A 16,451-nucleotide genomic window follows, 5' to 3' on the forward strand; every position below is an offset into this window, starting at 1 on the left:
ACAACGGATTTCAAAGACTTACTATGAAAAAAGGATGTCAACTCTATCATTAATAGGTTGACTGAATATAAGTTAATAGTATTTGGGATATGCTAGATCAAATAAGTTATTACAATTAATTTCATTTGCTTCCTTTTCCTTTTTGAGCCCACTAGAAACTTTTAAATGACTCACGGTGGCTTGTATTTGTAGCTTGCTTATATTCTATAAGACGATGATGATACAGATTTTCCCTTCAAAGGCTGATGATAGTGATTAGCAAGAATGGCATTTTGTTATTACTTACAAGGCAGGCACAAAATTAAAGAAAAAATGTATATGTTATCATGTTAGTATCAAATCATAAAACTTAGATCTAGTAAATCCTGCAAGTTGATAATGGCTGAAAGTTAGTTTAAAAGATTCCCTCTGCCACATGCCAAAGAAGGAATGATTAATCAACAATTTTATTTCAAAACTGCCAGACTTCTATGCAAACTCTTATTCTGTTATACATTGTTTAGAAAACATGTCTATTTTTCTCTATCAACAGATGGACAATTTTCCAAAGGATTCAATAGGGAATTTAACTGCTCCTTCATTCTAAGTACCACCATCTTCACTTTGACCACAGTGTTACTGCTCTGTGCCTAGGTGATGGCTGAGACAAGACAATTTGTCTGGTGGGACGGAGGAATCTGTTGATACAATTGGGAAGAGCACTGGTCACGACTAAAGGGAATGTCTTTACATTGTCCCCATTACCCAAGGATACAAAGACGGACTAAATGCAGGAACGATACCACAGGGAAACATAGTTCTGAACTACACAGACGATGCCTGGCAGGTGCGTTTCGTTGACATATGGGGGCAACCCCTCTTTATGGCTACAGATTACAATGGCAGGTACAATCACACGGGCCAAGCTATCAGCAGTTCTTCAGAGGCAGGAAGGTACAGAACATGTTAACATCATCAAGAGTAATAGCAGCCACAGCATCTATCATTTATTTAAACGATTACTTTGCAAAATTGAATTTTACTTTACAAATTTTTTTTTAACTCCTTGATGATAGGTGAGTATTATCTCACTTAATGCTCACACCACTTTGAAATTAGGTGCTATTGTTTTTATTCTCAGTTTCAAGGTTAGGAGATTGCAGCCAAGAGTTTACTCGGCCAAAATGGCAAGATTTAAAAATGGAGAAGGCTGGATTCAGGTTCAGCTCCCAAGCTCAAAATACAACACAGAGCTGCATCGTAGACAGCACTAGTAATTTTAAAAAAAGAAGAAAAAAAAATCTGGCCCACAAACCAATGTTTTCACAACTCAAAACAACAAAAAATTTAGCTGCCTGTAAAGATGGAACAGTCCTCAGATCAGCCACTGGCACATACTGAGCTCCACCTAGGAGGTCTGAATGGGCCAATATGAAAAAGGCATTCCTTCTGGCTGCTTGGCCTCAGGGGAAGCAGGCATTTTTATTCCTTTGTCCTTTTAACATGCGGAGCATACACATAACGAATATATCTGATGAACTCACCGGTCAAAAAAATCCCTCTCCATATAGCTTTGCTAAAGATACTGAGTCAATAACAGAAAATGTAAAGATGACAGAGGAGTGAAGCGGCTATTTTTATACTCAGCTGAGCTGGCAAACTACAGATTGGGGCGGAGGTTCCCGTGTTTTGGCAACAATATGGAAAAGCAGAACTTCTAGGTATTTAGATGCTTCCCTGTTATCAGCACATGTCTGTTCCTTAAGATATTATTCTAATGTCCTGTATAACACCCCTCTCCAAGCTATAAAGAAATGAAATACTACAATGCAGTGCTCTACAACAGTTAAAACACCGGTATCATAATAAAAGTGTGTCCTAAAACAATCAGCAGCGAGACACTAATGGGGCAGGGGGTGCAGGTGACACTTGTTCTGGAAGCCACACGTGGAAGCACCCACAGCCGGCAGGCTGTCACCTCAGATATCACCAGGTGATACTACGCTGATACCAGCTGAGCTACTCTTTCTGTTTCTTTTGCCACCGAGGATATAAACACCCACTTGCAATGTAATGAGAATCAAATGCACTTTGTTCCAAGGGGTATGCACTTAAAACAATCGGGGGTTGTTTTAAAGAAGAAGAAAGCAAGCTTGTTGCCAAACAAGGCACAAGTAGGCACACAGCCAGACAACAGATTGGCCGGGAGACAGGCTAAGACAGGAGTCATTCTGAGGAAATCTCTCTCTAGCTTTGAGATTCCAGAGGAAAAGCAATAGAAAAAGTCAACAAATAGCACACCAACATGGTGTAAAGTTGTATATCATAGAAAGAATCTAATTACCGAGGAGTTAAGATTGCCACTTGGATGAAGCTTCGTGGCAAAAATGAGTTTCTCCTTAAAAAAAAAACCTCCTAGGAATTCCTGGATAGTATATAGATATTAGTTAGTGTCTAGGCCTATATTTTCAAGTTTTTCCCAATTTTAACAAAGCTCATAGGAAAGACATGTGAAAGTTTTTTCTCAAAAGAGAAAAATGATACAGCCCCAGAGAAAATTAAGGAATTTTTTTTTAAACAAAGATTCAAGAAGATTCTGAGAGTATTCAAAAGCAACTTGCACCCATGATGAACGTGGGTTGGGCCTGAAATAAGATTCAGCTGGAGAGAGAATGGTAGCCTACTCCCCACCCAGCCCTGGACAAAGCCTTCCTGACATGGTTCAATGTGGGACCTCAGGGCCCCACATGTGTTTGTGGCCCTAGAACAACACAGGTTTGAACTGTGTGAGTCCACTTATACGTGACAATTTTTCAATAGATTGGAAAAATTTCTGGAGATTTGTGACAATTTGCAAAAACTCACTGATGAACCGTGTAGCCTAGAAATATAAAAAAAATTTTAAAGGTATGTCATGAATGCACAAAAGGTGTAGACACTAGTCTATCCTTACGTAGGCATCAGGTAAGTAATATTCAATATAAAACTAATAATGTACTAGTTTTCTGTTTGTAACTTTGCTTTCAAAGAATTACATTACCATACAATATACCTCTCTCTCATAACTGGAGAATATCAGCCTGTCATCACACTAAGTGGCTTTTTAAAAAATGTAACAATGTTTTCAATACTGTGTTATGAATATGACTGTAATATTGTATGCCATAAAATGTTATAAAGATTCATTCATTCGTGTATAGGCTACTGCTACCACGAAGCAATTGTATCCATTACCCTAGGCTACCATAAAACAATCACATTGCTGCTTCTTCCTATAAATATGAACCTTTTCGCCTCTTTTCATCTTTGATGTCGTATTCCTAACGTGTATAACATCTACAAGTGTTTTGCATCATAAGACGATACTGATGTAGATCCTGGCAGACAGTTCATCATGTAAACAGACAACGTAAACTTACGGTATCAATACATACACTACAGTACTGTACGTGTATTTTCTCTTCCTTACACTATTTCCTGAACATTTCTTTTTTCTAGATTACATTACTGTAAGACTACAATATATAATACATATAGCATATAAAATGTGCTAATCAGCTGTGTACGTTATCGGTAAGGCTTCTGGTCAACATGAGGCTATTAGTGGTTAAGTTCTGGGGGAATCAAAGTGATATGTGAATTTTCAACTTGGTGGTGGGAGGTGGTCCTCCTAACACCCCCCACCCCACGCCACTCAAGGGTCAACTGTGTTTTCCTTCTGGCTGCCTTTGGCAAGGAAGAAAGAGAAAGCAACCCACAAGTCCATGAGCCTTCTGGCTCACAAGTTCCCACGTCCTCTGGGGCAGCTGAGAGGAGGCCGCTGAGAACAAGCCGCTTCTCCCACCAGTGAAATGACTATGGGTCAAAGCCATCGACGGAAAGTTTGCGCTCCCTTTTCTTTTTGAAAAGCGATCAGTCACCAACAGGTCAACCCTCCTAGGAGGAGCGTTCTCACCAAAGTAAGAGGCTCAGCACAGAACTGGTCAACTCCCTGACAAAGCTTGACAAATAGATTTATGTGGTTCTCCCCCAGCAGGATGCTAAGGGCCTGGGTTCCAGGTCCTTTTCTGACCTTCCTGTTGCTGCTCAATGCCATCTGCCTCACCCGGGACTCCCCACTAGCCTCCAACACAGCTTACCTGAGTCTATACCAGTCTTCTTCATTGATAACAATTGTAATTAGCTACATATGGGACTCACAAGGTCACTGTCTACATCTGAGAGAAACAGAAAAGGACAACATCTAGAAGCCCTGCACCAAGAGCAGCCAGAACTAAGGTTCATGTCTAGCTTTGCCTCTAACTGACTGTGCTACTTTCCAAGGGGTCATTTTCCTAGGCCTCGATCTCCACTATAAAATGAGTTCCCACCACCACCCCATTCCAACAACTGGAGCCTTGTTCTCCAGTGGAATGAAGATGTGTTGACCTCATTAAAACTTGAAGCTCCATGAAGGCAGGCATTACTATTCACCCCTGGATCTTCTATCTACAGCTCACAGGGGATCTGACACTGTGTAAGACAGCCTGGACCTCCGGAAGCTGCCAGCCTAGAAGCAAAGTGACCAGAGTAAAGCAGGTGCTCAATTCAATTAAACCAATTTGTTGAAAGAACTTGCAGCATTCCCTCTCTGCTACAGGCAGGTCCGCATCCTTTTTGGCCCAACTATAGGCTGAAGAGGTGGAAGATGTGGCCTAAGATGGACAGTGACAGAACAAGCTCCTGAGCATGGCCAATGATGGTGGCAGTACCTTCTCCCAGCACCTGCTACTTCCCACAGAAGGGTGACTTCCTCTGGAGGGGCAGGCTTCTAGCTGAGGGCCAGCTCCAACTAGGAAATGTGGCCCTGTCTTCCTCAGGTCCCTTTGGAGGCAGCCCCATAGGCTAGGAGGCCGAGATGAGAAGCACAGAACAAAGAGCCAGTCGGGATATCTCCCCCACCTGTCTGAGCAGTCAGAGATTGACCCCGTGAGCTTAGAAGTGCCGTGGGTTGGACTCAGGGACATCTCAGTTCCCTCCTGCAACAGCAAAGGGAGGAAACTGCTGCCACCTGGAAAGCAGAAGATGGTACACGCCCAATGCCAGACCAAGAAATGTTGTCCCTGGGGTGAGGAACTCATGACCCAGCCTTAGAATCCATCACATCTCTGCGAAATAGTCATATGATGGTTCACTTTTTATTACTTCTAAATAGCATCTTACTGCATCCAACAGAAACAGTTCCTAAAAATGGTCAGTGGTATGTAGACTGGTTGGCATGGCAACTAGAGACTGGTTTTCCTACTAAGGGTATAAAACCCGCAATTATTACTTTTCACGCATGTATGATAGGTTATTAGGTCTGGCGAACAGTGGCAAATGATAGAAAACAACTTGTCATTGTACTCCTGGATCCTTACAAGGTGGCTGTTAAAGGTAAACAGGACAAATGCAACAAATTTTCGAGGTACATTTAATAGATCGTGGGTAACCTCGGGATTCCCAAGAGGTTTATAACTGGGCTTTGCACAGGGACTTCCATGAACCTCTTGAAATGGACAAAGATTACGAATGTATAGCATCACTGCATGTGAGTGACTCTCACCCCAGGAAAAGTGGTCCAACACCTGCAGCCGATTTGCAAAAGTGTCCATCTTTGACTCAAATATATTTAAGAATCACTGCTAGAGGGCCTGCCTCGGTTTGCAAAATGAACTCCTCTTGGAGGAAAACACTTGACTCTGTGCTGCCCTGGAGGAAAAGGAAGCTGCCCAGTCTTTTATTCCCCACCAGTGAGCTCTGCCAGAGCTTTCTTTCCTGGCTGGGTTTCTGTCACTTCAGCCAGCAAAAGGAACTAGACAGACGTAGTGAAAGTAAAAAGAGAGAGATGCTGTTAGGGCTGACAATTCTAGAGGCATTTAGCTCTTTAAAAAGAAATCATTCTGGATTAAGCAAACTGAACTCATCTAGGAAGAAAAGAAAAAACAAAAAACCGAAGACTGATACTGCTGTTACCAACTGCAGTACTTAATAGGGATAAGAAAAGTTGCACTGAGGTTTAAAAAGCAATAATTGATTGTAAGGGAAATTGATGTAGTAGAGGATGCACTGCTTATGTTTGGTTACTTGATAAACTTTGGTGTTCACCAAATGTCAATTTAAGAAAAAAATAAAGGAAAAAAATATATTTTCTTCCACTGTACAATAAACTTTTGGACTACAACCAACTTTTCTCACAACTGGATTCTGTTCATTTAGAAGCAGGGATGAACAAGTCATGAACTCCCAAAGGTTTCCCCTTACCCAGGGGTGACCAATGGTTGTGGAATTTATAAGGCAAGACACTATTTCCAGTGAAGGCCACTTACTACAGAAAGAACTGGACTAGGTCCCAGGTAAGGTTAGATGAGGTGAGACCCACCACAAAAAACCAGCTGGTGAAGCAGTCAAGACACAGTAACTGCTCCAAACGGTGGCCAGGATGGAAAGGGGTTTCTTAACTATAGGTAAGATAGGTAAGAAAACCAAGGCTTACAGACAGGATATGACTTGCCTGAGAAAGGAGAACTACACCTTCTGAACTTCAACGTGCATTTGCTAACTACCTCCTCTAGACTCCAAAAGCTCAATATCTGATAACCACCCTAAAGGGTTTTATCGCCCCTGTGTGTGTGGTATGTGTGTGTGTGTAGTTCAGTGTTAACCACCTACCACGTGACAGACACTCTACGGAACACAGAATATAAAACTGAAGAATGAGGCATACTTCAAAGAGAAAAATATTTTGTTTTAAAACGCATGGTTAAGTCTGTACAGTTACTTATTAAAATAGTGACTAAATTACGAATACCCATCCGTGAGTCTGATGTCAAAGGCTAGAGCAGTCTGTTCATTGTAGATGGACGGAGTTGGGAAACGGAGGTTTGATTAACAGTCTTTCTCTTTCATTAAACCACCACCTGTACTTTTCAGCTCATGGGTAGCAATAAAACAAAAAGAAATAATCTCCAAATCATGCAGCATCTTAATGATTTTTTAGAAAGGATACCATCAGTATCATATACCTATATAAATAATTAATAGGGAAAAATATCTAGAATCCTTTTCCCTATCTTTTAAAATATACCCAAGAGGAGTTTGATTTATTTAGCTTTGTTTTGTCAACTCTTATACTCATCATTTCTCCTGCACAGAGGAAATTCAGTTGGCTTCTAGCAAAATAATGCACAGCACTAACAGTGAACATTTTCAGTACCATGAGTTACCGATTTTATGATGTGACAGTTCTTTAAGTATTCCTGCGTACGCTACTATATATACTGGTTTCTCCTGGATCTTCAGATTAAGGTCACCATTCCACCACACAGAAAAGAAAACATCACCTCAGGATGCAGGCACAAACTCAGAGCAATGATGAGTAAGCCCTCTGCAACAATTCAGAGAAATACACTTTCCATTCTTAGAGATGCAGTGTGGTGGCTGTTACTCAAGACCATTTCTAGTCTGTTTGGATCCTGTATGGGATGGAGAGTGAGCATCACTTGGTTATGCACCATCCATATTTAAAATGTTGGAAAGCGAAGGTACCAAGGAAAGGAATGATGGGTGTGCTTCTGAGCATCATGTTACTTATGTTTTCCTCTGAATTCAGGGTTAGGCAAATGTTGCAGAAAAATCTGAAGACACATGCTTTGTGGGATAGATTACACTGATTTAAATAGAGTGCTTTGTGTATGAGAACCTTTATTTTTATCCTGATGGAACCTGTAAATATGACATCTGGGGCGCTCAATTACAGCTGGGAGAACAGCCAGCACCATTTAGGATATCCAACATGTGCTAAGAGGAATTCGAAGTAGAAAATCACAACAAAAAGCATGACATTCATTGATTCAACAAACATTTGAGTACTTACCGTACATCTACATTGTTCTAGGCACTAGGGGTTCAACAGTAAACAAAAGAGACAAAACCCCTGTCTTGGAACTTCCCTGGTGGTGCAGTGGTTAAGAATCCACCTGCCAATGCAGGGGACACGGGTTCCAGCCCCAGTCCGGAAAGATCCCACATGCCGCAGAGCAACTAAGCCTGTGTGCCACAACTACTGAAGCCCGTGCACCTAGAGTCTGTGCTCCACAACAAGAAAAACCACCGCAACGAGAAGCCCCTGCACTGCAGCGAAGAGTAGCCCCTGTTCAACGTAACTAGAGAAAGCCTGCACACAGCAACGAAGACCCAACACAACAAATAAATAAACCTATTAAAAAAAACCCCAAAAAACCCTGTCTTCATCTAGCATATATTCTAGTATGGAAAGACTACTAATATGAACTAAACATATACATTTCTGGCACGTTAGAAGGTAATTAAGTGCCACGGAAGAAAATAAAGGAGGAAAGGAAATTACCTGGCAGTCCAGTGGTTAGGACTCGGTTCTTAAAAAAAAAAGAAAAAAAAAAAAAGGGAGAAAAGAGCAACAGGGCATGTCGGAAGGGGGTGGCCAGGGAAGGTGGGCTGAGAAGCTGATGTCTGAGTAAAGAGCTGAGGGGTTGAGGGGCACAGCCCTGGAGACATCCAGGGGAAGAGCTGTCCAGACAGTGGGAACAGTAAATGCAATGGCTCTTAGGTAGGAATGTGCCTGGCAATTTGAAGGAATAATGAGGAAACCAATGGGTATAAATGCCTTAAACTGCTTCCAGATTAAAGGGTTACAATTAGGGGCAAAATGCCACAAACACAGCCATTTTTTCATACACAATTAGAGCAGGAACATGCCCTTGTAAATGCTTACTCAAGCCCCTTAATCTTTCCAAGTCTGAAGAAATGAGCAAGAGAAGGTGAAGTGAGAAATCCAGGGTTACACCACCAGTGACTGGCCAAGAAAAGGCTTCAGCACAAGTATCCCAAACTCAGCACCACGCTTCTGTCTCATGCTCCAACTGTATAATTAACAGGTACACTTTTTTTTTCAAGATCAGTTTATTTATTTATTTATTGGGTCTTCGTTGCTGCACACGGGCTTTCTCTTGTTGCAGAGAGCAGGGCCTACTCTTCATTGTGGTGCATGGGCTCCTCATTTTGGTGGCTTCCCTTGTGGAGCATGGGCTTCAGTAGTTGCAGCACACGGGCTCAACAGCTGTGGCTCATGGGCTCTAAAGCAGAGGCTCAATAGCTGTGGTGCACGGGCTTAGCTGCTCCGCGGCAGGTGGGATCTTCCTGCAGCAGGGCTCAAACCCATGTCCCCTGCACTGGCAGGCAGATACTTAACCACTGGGCCACCTAGGAAGTCCCTCTTATTTTTTTTTTAATTGAAAGAAACTAAAGAGTCCAGTCAACTAACAATCTTAGAGCTAAAAATTGATCAACTTCACTTTTCATTCAGCAAATAACCAAGAGAGAGCCTACATACACCCTACATATTTGCGGAGGAAGAAACAGTAAATGCATCATTACCTAGATCCCACTACCCAGCAATCAATTGTCTAGGTGTGTAACAGAGAAACCGCTCAAAGAAATGTCTCACATGCTGACTACAGCACTGTTATACCAAAAAAGTGCAAAAAGATCAACGGTCCTCAGCAGAAAAAGTGTAACAGTGAAAAACTGGAAACTATTTTTCTCTTGGCAAGGGAAAGAGTATGCTATAATTTATTCATACACTAGAATTCTCTGTACCAGCTAAAGGAAACAAGATCTACATGTACTTCGAACGCATAATGACAGATTTTAAAATGCAAGCCATATGTATATAGAATTATGCCACTTAAGTAAAATGTTAAACACACAAGTTGCAGATATGGTTTGTGGATATGTAAGATACAAGCACCAAACACGGTGGGACACTCTGGATACTGACTTCACATTTAGTGGTTACCTGAGGATGGAGGCAGAGGAGGAGGAACGGATAAAATATTTCCATTGCAGTTTACTTTTAATTGGGGGGGGGGTATATGAAGCAAATATGGTAAGATTAGCAACTCAAACATAAGTAGTGTAAAAATAGAAGCCTTAGTATGTTCTTTATGTATAACTGAAATGTTTCATATTTTGAAACAAAAGAGGGATAGAAGGATAGAGAGACATACAAAGCTCCCCCATCACTGTGCAGAAACTCCAAGACCGAGTTTCCCTAACTTTCAAAGCTCAGGTTCTTCACCTTTCAAAGGTGAGTGATACTAGGTGTGCCTTCCTCAAGATGCTATGGAAGTGGCAGTCTGGAGACACAACTTCATTGTCAGATACACTACAGACAGGGGCACTACCTCATGCCCCCAGTGAATCTGCAGCACCCAGCATCCATTCTTTTCATTTCAATTTCACAGATAATAGTAATAAGATTTCTCAACAGGATTATAACTATCCTCCCCCCAAAAAAGCCATGAAACAAATCTAAGGAGTGTAAGTGTTATAATAAATTCATTACTGAAGCATCTCAATCAATGGAGACGGCCCAGTATGGGCCCACCTCTCCCAATCCAAGTTATGCAAGCATTGGTTAAAAATTACAAGAACTGGATAGATTTCCTCACATAAAATCTATTATCTCACAAGCAGAAGGGAAAAAATATGACACTGGTTAAGTATCATTAAGCAAGGATGATCAGGGACTTCCTAGGTGGCTGCAGTGGTTAAGAATCTGCCTGCCAATGCAGGGGACACGGGTTCGAGCCCTACTCCAGGAAGATCCCACATGCCCATGGAGCAACTAAGCCATGGGCCACATCTATTGAGCCTGCACTTTAGAGCCCAAGTGCCACAACTACTGAAGCCCACGTGCCTAGAGCCTGTGCTCGGCAACAAGAGAGGCCACCGCAATGAGGAGACTGCACACCACAATGAAGAGTAGCCCCCACTCGCCACAACTAGATAAAGCCCGTGTGCAACAACGAAGACCCAACACAGCAAATAAATAAATTTATTTAAAAAAAAACGGATGATCTGATTACATCCATTGGTAATAAAATTCCAAGCCACACCTGTAAACACGACTCTGCAGGCTGGGAACAGAGCAATGAAAATCCAGTCTCCCCGTAATGCACTCTCTCTGTCCTAACTTTGTTCAGACCTCAAGGAGGTGAGACTCCTCGCTAAGATGAGCTTCTGCTAAGCCTTACTGATCGATAAAACCAATTCCTCCCTCTGCCAGGCCCTAATGAATGAGATCACATTCTCCAGAGAACTGGCAATGTTTCCTCACCCCAGGGCGCTCTGTAGTCTCCTCTCGCAGAAGGAAGAGAGACCCACCTAAATCACCTGCGGGCCTGCGGCCAAGGGAAGCCACTGGTCCAGGTGAGCGGCCTTGAGTCCACAGATTTGCCCCCATCGTTGGAAACAAAGTTGCGCTGAGCTGGGCTCCTTGGATAAGCACAGCCCGGCTACAGAGCCCAGGCGCTGGTAAATCACTGGTAACGTCTCCACTTCACTGTGGGCTCCCTCTGCCGCGTCTGCTGTCTCTCCCGGGTCTGAGCCCCATCCCCCTCCACGAAAGCGGGGTACGAGGTCCAAACTCAAAGGAGAGCGTGAGCCCCGGGTTTGCAGATAAACTCTGCGAACTGCAAAAACTAAACCGCGGGCACAAAAACCTGCCCAAGTCAACAGTGAAGGGAGGGTGGGTTAGAGAGGGTGGGTTAGGGAGGGTACCCACCCTCCTGGGCAGAGGTTGGGGTAGATGGCGGGCGGACCCCCTCTCGCGGCTCCACATTCTCCCTCCTCCCGAAGTCCCAGCTGCCCGGAGTCCGCTCGAACTCCAGCATCTCTCCTCCGGGCCCTCCTCGGAGCTGCGGTGCGGAAAAGGACAAGAAGGATGGGGAGCGGGGGGCAGTCACAGGCCCGGAGTGGTCTCGCCTGCACCCTTGGGCCAGCTGAGCGCTCCCGGAGTCAGAAAAGGAACAATAGCGGACCCTCGGTGGCCAGAGCCCTCCGAGTCTCCCGCTCGCGCCTTCCCCCTCAGCTCCTCCAAGTTCAGCGTGGAGGCGGGTCGAGCCCAGAAGCGGGGACCGGGGGGAGCCAGACGCCCGGCGGGCCAGGCAGGTGGGCCGGGGAGCCGACGACGTCCTGCCGGGGACCGGTCATTCATTCCCACCCGCGCTCCCTCCGCACCTACCCCTGCCCCAGCCCGCCTACGAGTCGCGGGGGGCGGGTAGGAGAAAACCCCTCTCCTAACTTGGCTCGTCCACCTTCTCCACGCTGACCTCCGCCGTCCTCCGCTTCCTCGGTTTCTCGGTCGGCCCTCGGCGGCCAGCGGGCGGCCGGCGGGGACAAGGGAAGGGTGGCGGGACCCCCGCTGCCACCCCGCCAAGCCAGCCCGCCCGGGCGCGCCTTCCTCGCCGCCTCCCTCGTCCGAGACCCAGACACAAAGGAGGGGACCCCGCTCCGGGGAGCCTCCCGACTCCGGGCGCAGCGCACTCACCCCATCGAGGCGGCGGCGGCGGCTCCCGGGCCCCGCTGGCTGCGCCGCCCCGCCCGCCCGCCCGCCGCTTCCCCAGGAAAACGCGGCCGCCGGGCTCGCTTCCCGCTCGGCTTCCTGCGCCTCGGTCCCTCCTCCTCCCCGGCTGCGGGGGTCAGTGCGCGCCGCGGCTCCCGGGCTGGGCCGGCGGGGCGGGGGCGGGGGCAGCAGCACCACGTGGCCGCTCGGCGCCGGCCCCTGCCGACCCGGATCCCGCGGGAGCGGGGAGGGAGGTGCTAACCATTTCCCTCCCCTTCCACCCCGCGCGGCCCCGAATTCCGCGAGTCAGGTGACCCGGCCCCGCGCGCCGGCCGGGACCTGCGGGAGGTGCTCCCGGCCCGGCGGCCGCCCTCCCCTCGGCCAGCGCGCCCCGGGCGTCTGCGGCTTGCTTTCAGTTTTCCACGGGTCGCGCGGGATTCTCCCCCGCGGATCTTCCATCGTCATCACCTGAGGTTAATGGGAACCACCGGTGCTCTGACCCCGGGATCCAGGACGGGAGAGATCCCGAATAGCATTCATTTCTGGTGAACGTCCAAAGTCGTCTGTGGTCGTGGGATGTTCTAAAGTCACTGATTCAGGCGCCTTCTAACCAGAAACCGGTCATATTTTCGAAACTTATTGAACAGAAAGTAAACTGGAACATGCTCGCAGTCTCCGGACTGAACCGATGGTTGGAGTAAGTGTTGGGTAAAGTTCATCAGGTGGCAGGAGAAAACTGCCAGCGTTAGGTGTTGCGCAGGGAGTTGGGAAGGAGAAGGCTACCGCCTGAACTGCGAGACACCGTGGGGAGCGCCCTCGCTGCTAGGTCTGGGACACCAAGGGGACGGCCTCACTCCTCAGGCCCCGACAGCCCCTCTGTGTTCCCCAGACCGGCGTTAGAATCGTGATGGACTCCTCCTTTAACGCCAAGGATTTCAAAGCTCTCCACCTCTCAGTTAATTTGGGACGGCTTTGCCATTCACTCTGATCATGCTAACCAGCTATGGCTTAAAAAAGCCTTTATTCACCAAAGCCCCTGCGTTCTCCCTGTTAACTCCACGTCCTTTGCACAGGGCAGGAAGCTTTCTAGAATAAATAAGTGGTATGAGTCCTTTTATGGTGAGATCGATTCAATTTTTTTTTTAATTCCAACAAAAGTGAAATTCACCTGAGTTCCGTTTATAACGTCTTGGCCAGATCTCCACGACTCTAAGTCAGACTTTGTCTGTACCCCTGCCTCCCCCACCCAGCACCAAGTCAAGGGAGCAGCCTGTCTTCGCTTTAACAGGTGACATCAAACAGAGAGCAAAAGTTGTGTCACTAGTTGCATGGTCTTCCCTTCCTAAATCATAGGTCAGAAATTCTTTAGAGAAGTGATGAATAGCTGGTTTCAGGCAAGATGTACACTCCTCTTCCTGTCTTTTATCCCTCTTAAATAAAATCACCCTCTAAAAGACACATGAACTGGTAAACTTCTCGGTTTAGTGCTGGCAGTTTCCGCAATACAGTTTTTCATTGCGGTTCATAGGAATGGTGTAGTGTAGGGTATTTATCAGGAACAATACTGCCACATGTGCGTTTTCTCTTCCCCTTTCACCAGGTCAGTCTCTTTCAAGTGGCCGCAGCTGGGAAGGTGGGCGTTGCAGTGTGGTACAGCATATACTGTGCTGCCTTGGAAAGTTAACAGGTGCATGTTCTGTAGCTGAAGGAGTTAAAATATCAAACAATAATTGTGTGGGGGGGGGGTCGTCAGCCTTTTACTCATAGAAGCCCTATCCCTCTTTTTTTTTTTTCCTCTTTTACATGACCAGGCTCTGTCCTAGCCACCTGCCTAGGAGCCTACCTGCCTCTGTCAACCCTGTGGCTCCCATAGGTGGCTTGTGCACTTATTCTCTTTAATTTATAATCCCACCACCTACCACAGCAAGTCCAGCTCTGGATGAGAGATTGTTGCGGAGGGGAGGACTCATAGTTAATCCAATGTGCTAAGACCCTTTACCAGCTCCTGCCCTCCATTGAAACTCAAACCACCTGCTTCAGATGGCAACTGACCTTCTGCCACCTACAGGCAGATTGGTGGTCAAGTATGGGATTAAACAGTGTCTTCTCATTGAGCTTTTCCCCCCAGGCCTTTTAGAAAATGCTAATTGAACACCGCTTTTTGATGGAGACCTGACCCATCGGGAAGGGTTTAGAAGATAGAAGCAAGGATAAAATGAACATCTAAACTGCATAAAATTGGTAAAACTTTTTTTGGGATGAACAGCATGTTGAATTTCAATAGGAGAATTACCCCCAAACAAAGTAACTGTGGTGTGATGTTTAGTACTAGGAGTAATAAGAACCAGGGGACCAGGTTTCCCAACCCTCTGTTTGAATAACTTACATTTTGAACTTCACCACATGTTTGGGTCTCTCCTGGCCCACTTTCCCAATCAGTTAAAGAGAAAGTTGAATTACATGGCCTCTAACGTCCTAAGACCATTCCCTTAGTTTGCAAATCCTTCACAGGCACTGTCACCCCCACATGTTATTGGCGAAGCATCTGTTCTAGCAGGTCAGTCTTGTCGTACCAACAAGATTATAAACTCCTAAGAGTGTTGTCATCCAGGACTTAGCAGGATCCATAAATGAAATTCATGGATTGGTAGGGCTCAATTTTCACTTTTGAAATTAAATAATATCACATCCCTTCTTTCTTGCTCCATCTCTCACCAATATCAGTTCTCCCCAGATTAGGAACTTCTTAAGTTTGAGACACCAAAGCTAGGACTTGTTGGGATAAAAAGAAACTATTCGAAGGAGGAAATTAGAGATAGCCAGAAAGTACCAGAGTCAAAAAGTACCCCTCCACTTTCTTTGGTGTTTGTTCAGGATCTCACTGCACTTCTGGGTCTAGTTAGATGCAGCATAATTTAGAGGAATGTGGTGATATTGGACCCAGTCCAGAGAATGGAACAAAAAACATAATCAGAAGGTTGGAGAGAGATCATCTATGGGGAAAAGCCCAAATACTCATAGCAGAACCAGCTTTTGTGTTTTCTTGGTGATGTTCCCAAATGGGAGGAAACTGTGACATGGGAGAAATTAATAACTTTGGCATTGCTTTTCATAATTTAATAAGACCATAGTAATAAAGTAGCCTGCAAACACTGATTGGCCCATGGTTTTTCCACTTGCCGGGAAGCCAGTAGAACTTCCTTCAAGGGTAGGTTACTACCTTTTCCTTTTCGGTGACCTTGGGTACCTGATGGGGAGATGAGGCTAAGATGCTTGGTAAAAATACATTCCACAGCCCTGCATCAGAGCGCTGATTGTAGGAGTACGGCAGAGAAGCTAAGCATCTGAACCTTGACACTACAGACCTGAGAAGGTCTTAAGATTGTCTGGCCCATAACTCCTATGAGGAATGGAAACTGCAGAACTGTGCTGTCCAGTGTGGTAGCCACTAGCCACGTGTGAACACCTGAGATGTCACTAGTCTACTAGGCTACTGAGTACTTGAAATGTCACTGGTCCAAACTGAGATGTGCAGTAAATGCAAAATACACACCAAATTTCAAAGACTAAAAAAGAAAAATATCTCACACATGATTTTTATATTGATTACACATTGAAATGCTGATATTTTGGATAAATTACGTTAAATATATTATTAACACTAATTTCAGTTATTTCTTTTTACTTGTTAAAATGTGGCTAACTAGAGGGCTTCCCTGGTGGTCCCATGGTTAAGACTCTGTGCTTCCACTGCAGGGGGTGCAGGTTCGATCCCTAGTCAGGGAACTAAGATCCTGCAAGCTGCACCGTGCGGCCAAACAACAACAAAAAATCATAAACTGTGGTTAACTAGAAAATTAAAAATTACCATCTAGCTTGCATTGTATTTCTATTGGATAGCACTGCTATGGGGGTTAATATTAGAAGCTAGCACACATTTAGGATCTACTATATACCAGGCACTCTTCTAAGTGATATATATTATACATTAACTAAGGTGGCCATAATTATCCAATCTGGGACACTTCTGAGAGTGAAGTAGGCCAGGCAAATGCTAAACCAGCCAGGA

At 45.3% G+C, this 16,451-nt stretch overlaps 1 protein-coding gene across 9 annotated transcripts in view; it reads right to left on the reverse strand.

Moving 5' to 3' along the window:
• Positions 1-12,528, reverse strand: part of RAI14 (retinoic acid induced 14) — a 154,382-nt gene extending 141,854 nt beyond the window's left edge. For 3 of the 9 annotated variants that reach the window (XM_057709429.1, XM_057709428.1, XM_057709426.1), the window contains exon 1: positions 12,368-12,527. The gene's annotated coding sequence lies outside the window, so the exon portion shown is untranslated. Of the gene's footprint in view, positions 1-11,602; positions 11,730-12,061; positions 12,314-12,367 lie in introns of those variants that run through there. The other 6 variants (XM_057709427.1, XM_057709420.1, XM_057709425.1 and 3 more) reach the window with 5 other exon arrangements.
• Between the last annotated feature and the right edge of the window lie 3,923 nt (positions 12,529-16,451).

The sequence above is a fragment of the Hippopotamus amphibius genome, chromosome 15, assembly GCF_030028045.1.
Source record: "Hippopotamus amphibius kiboko isolate mHipAmp2 chromosome 15, mHipAmp2.hap2, whole genome shotgun sequence".
Lineage (NCBI taxonomy): Eukaryota > Metazoa > Chordata > Mammalia > Artiodactyla > Hippopotamidae > Hippopotamus > Hippopotamus amphibius.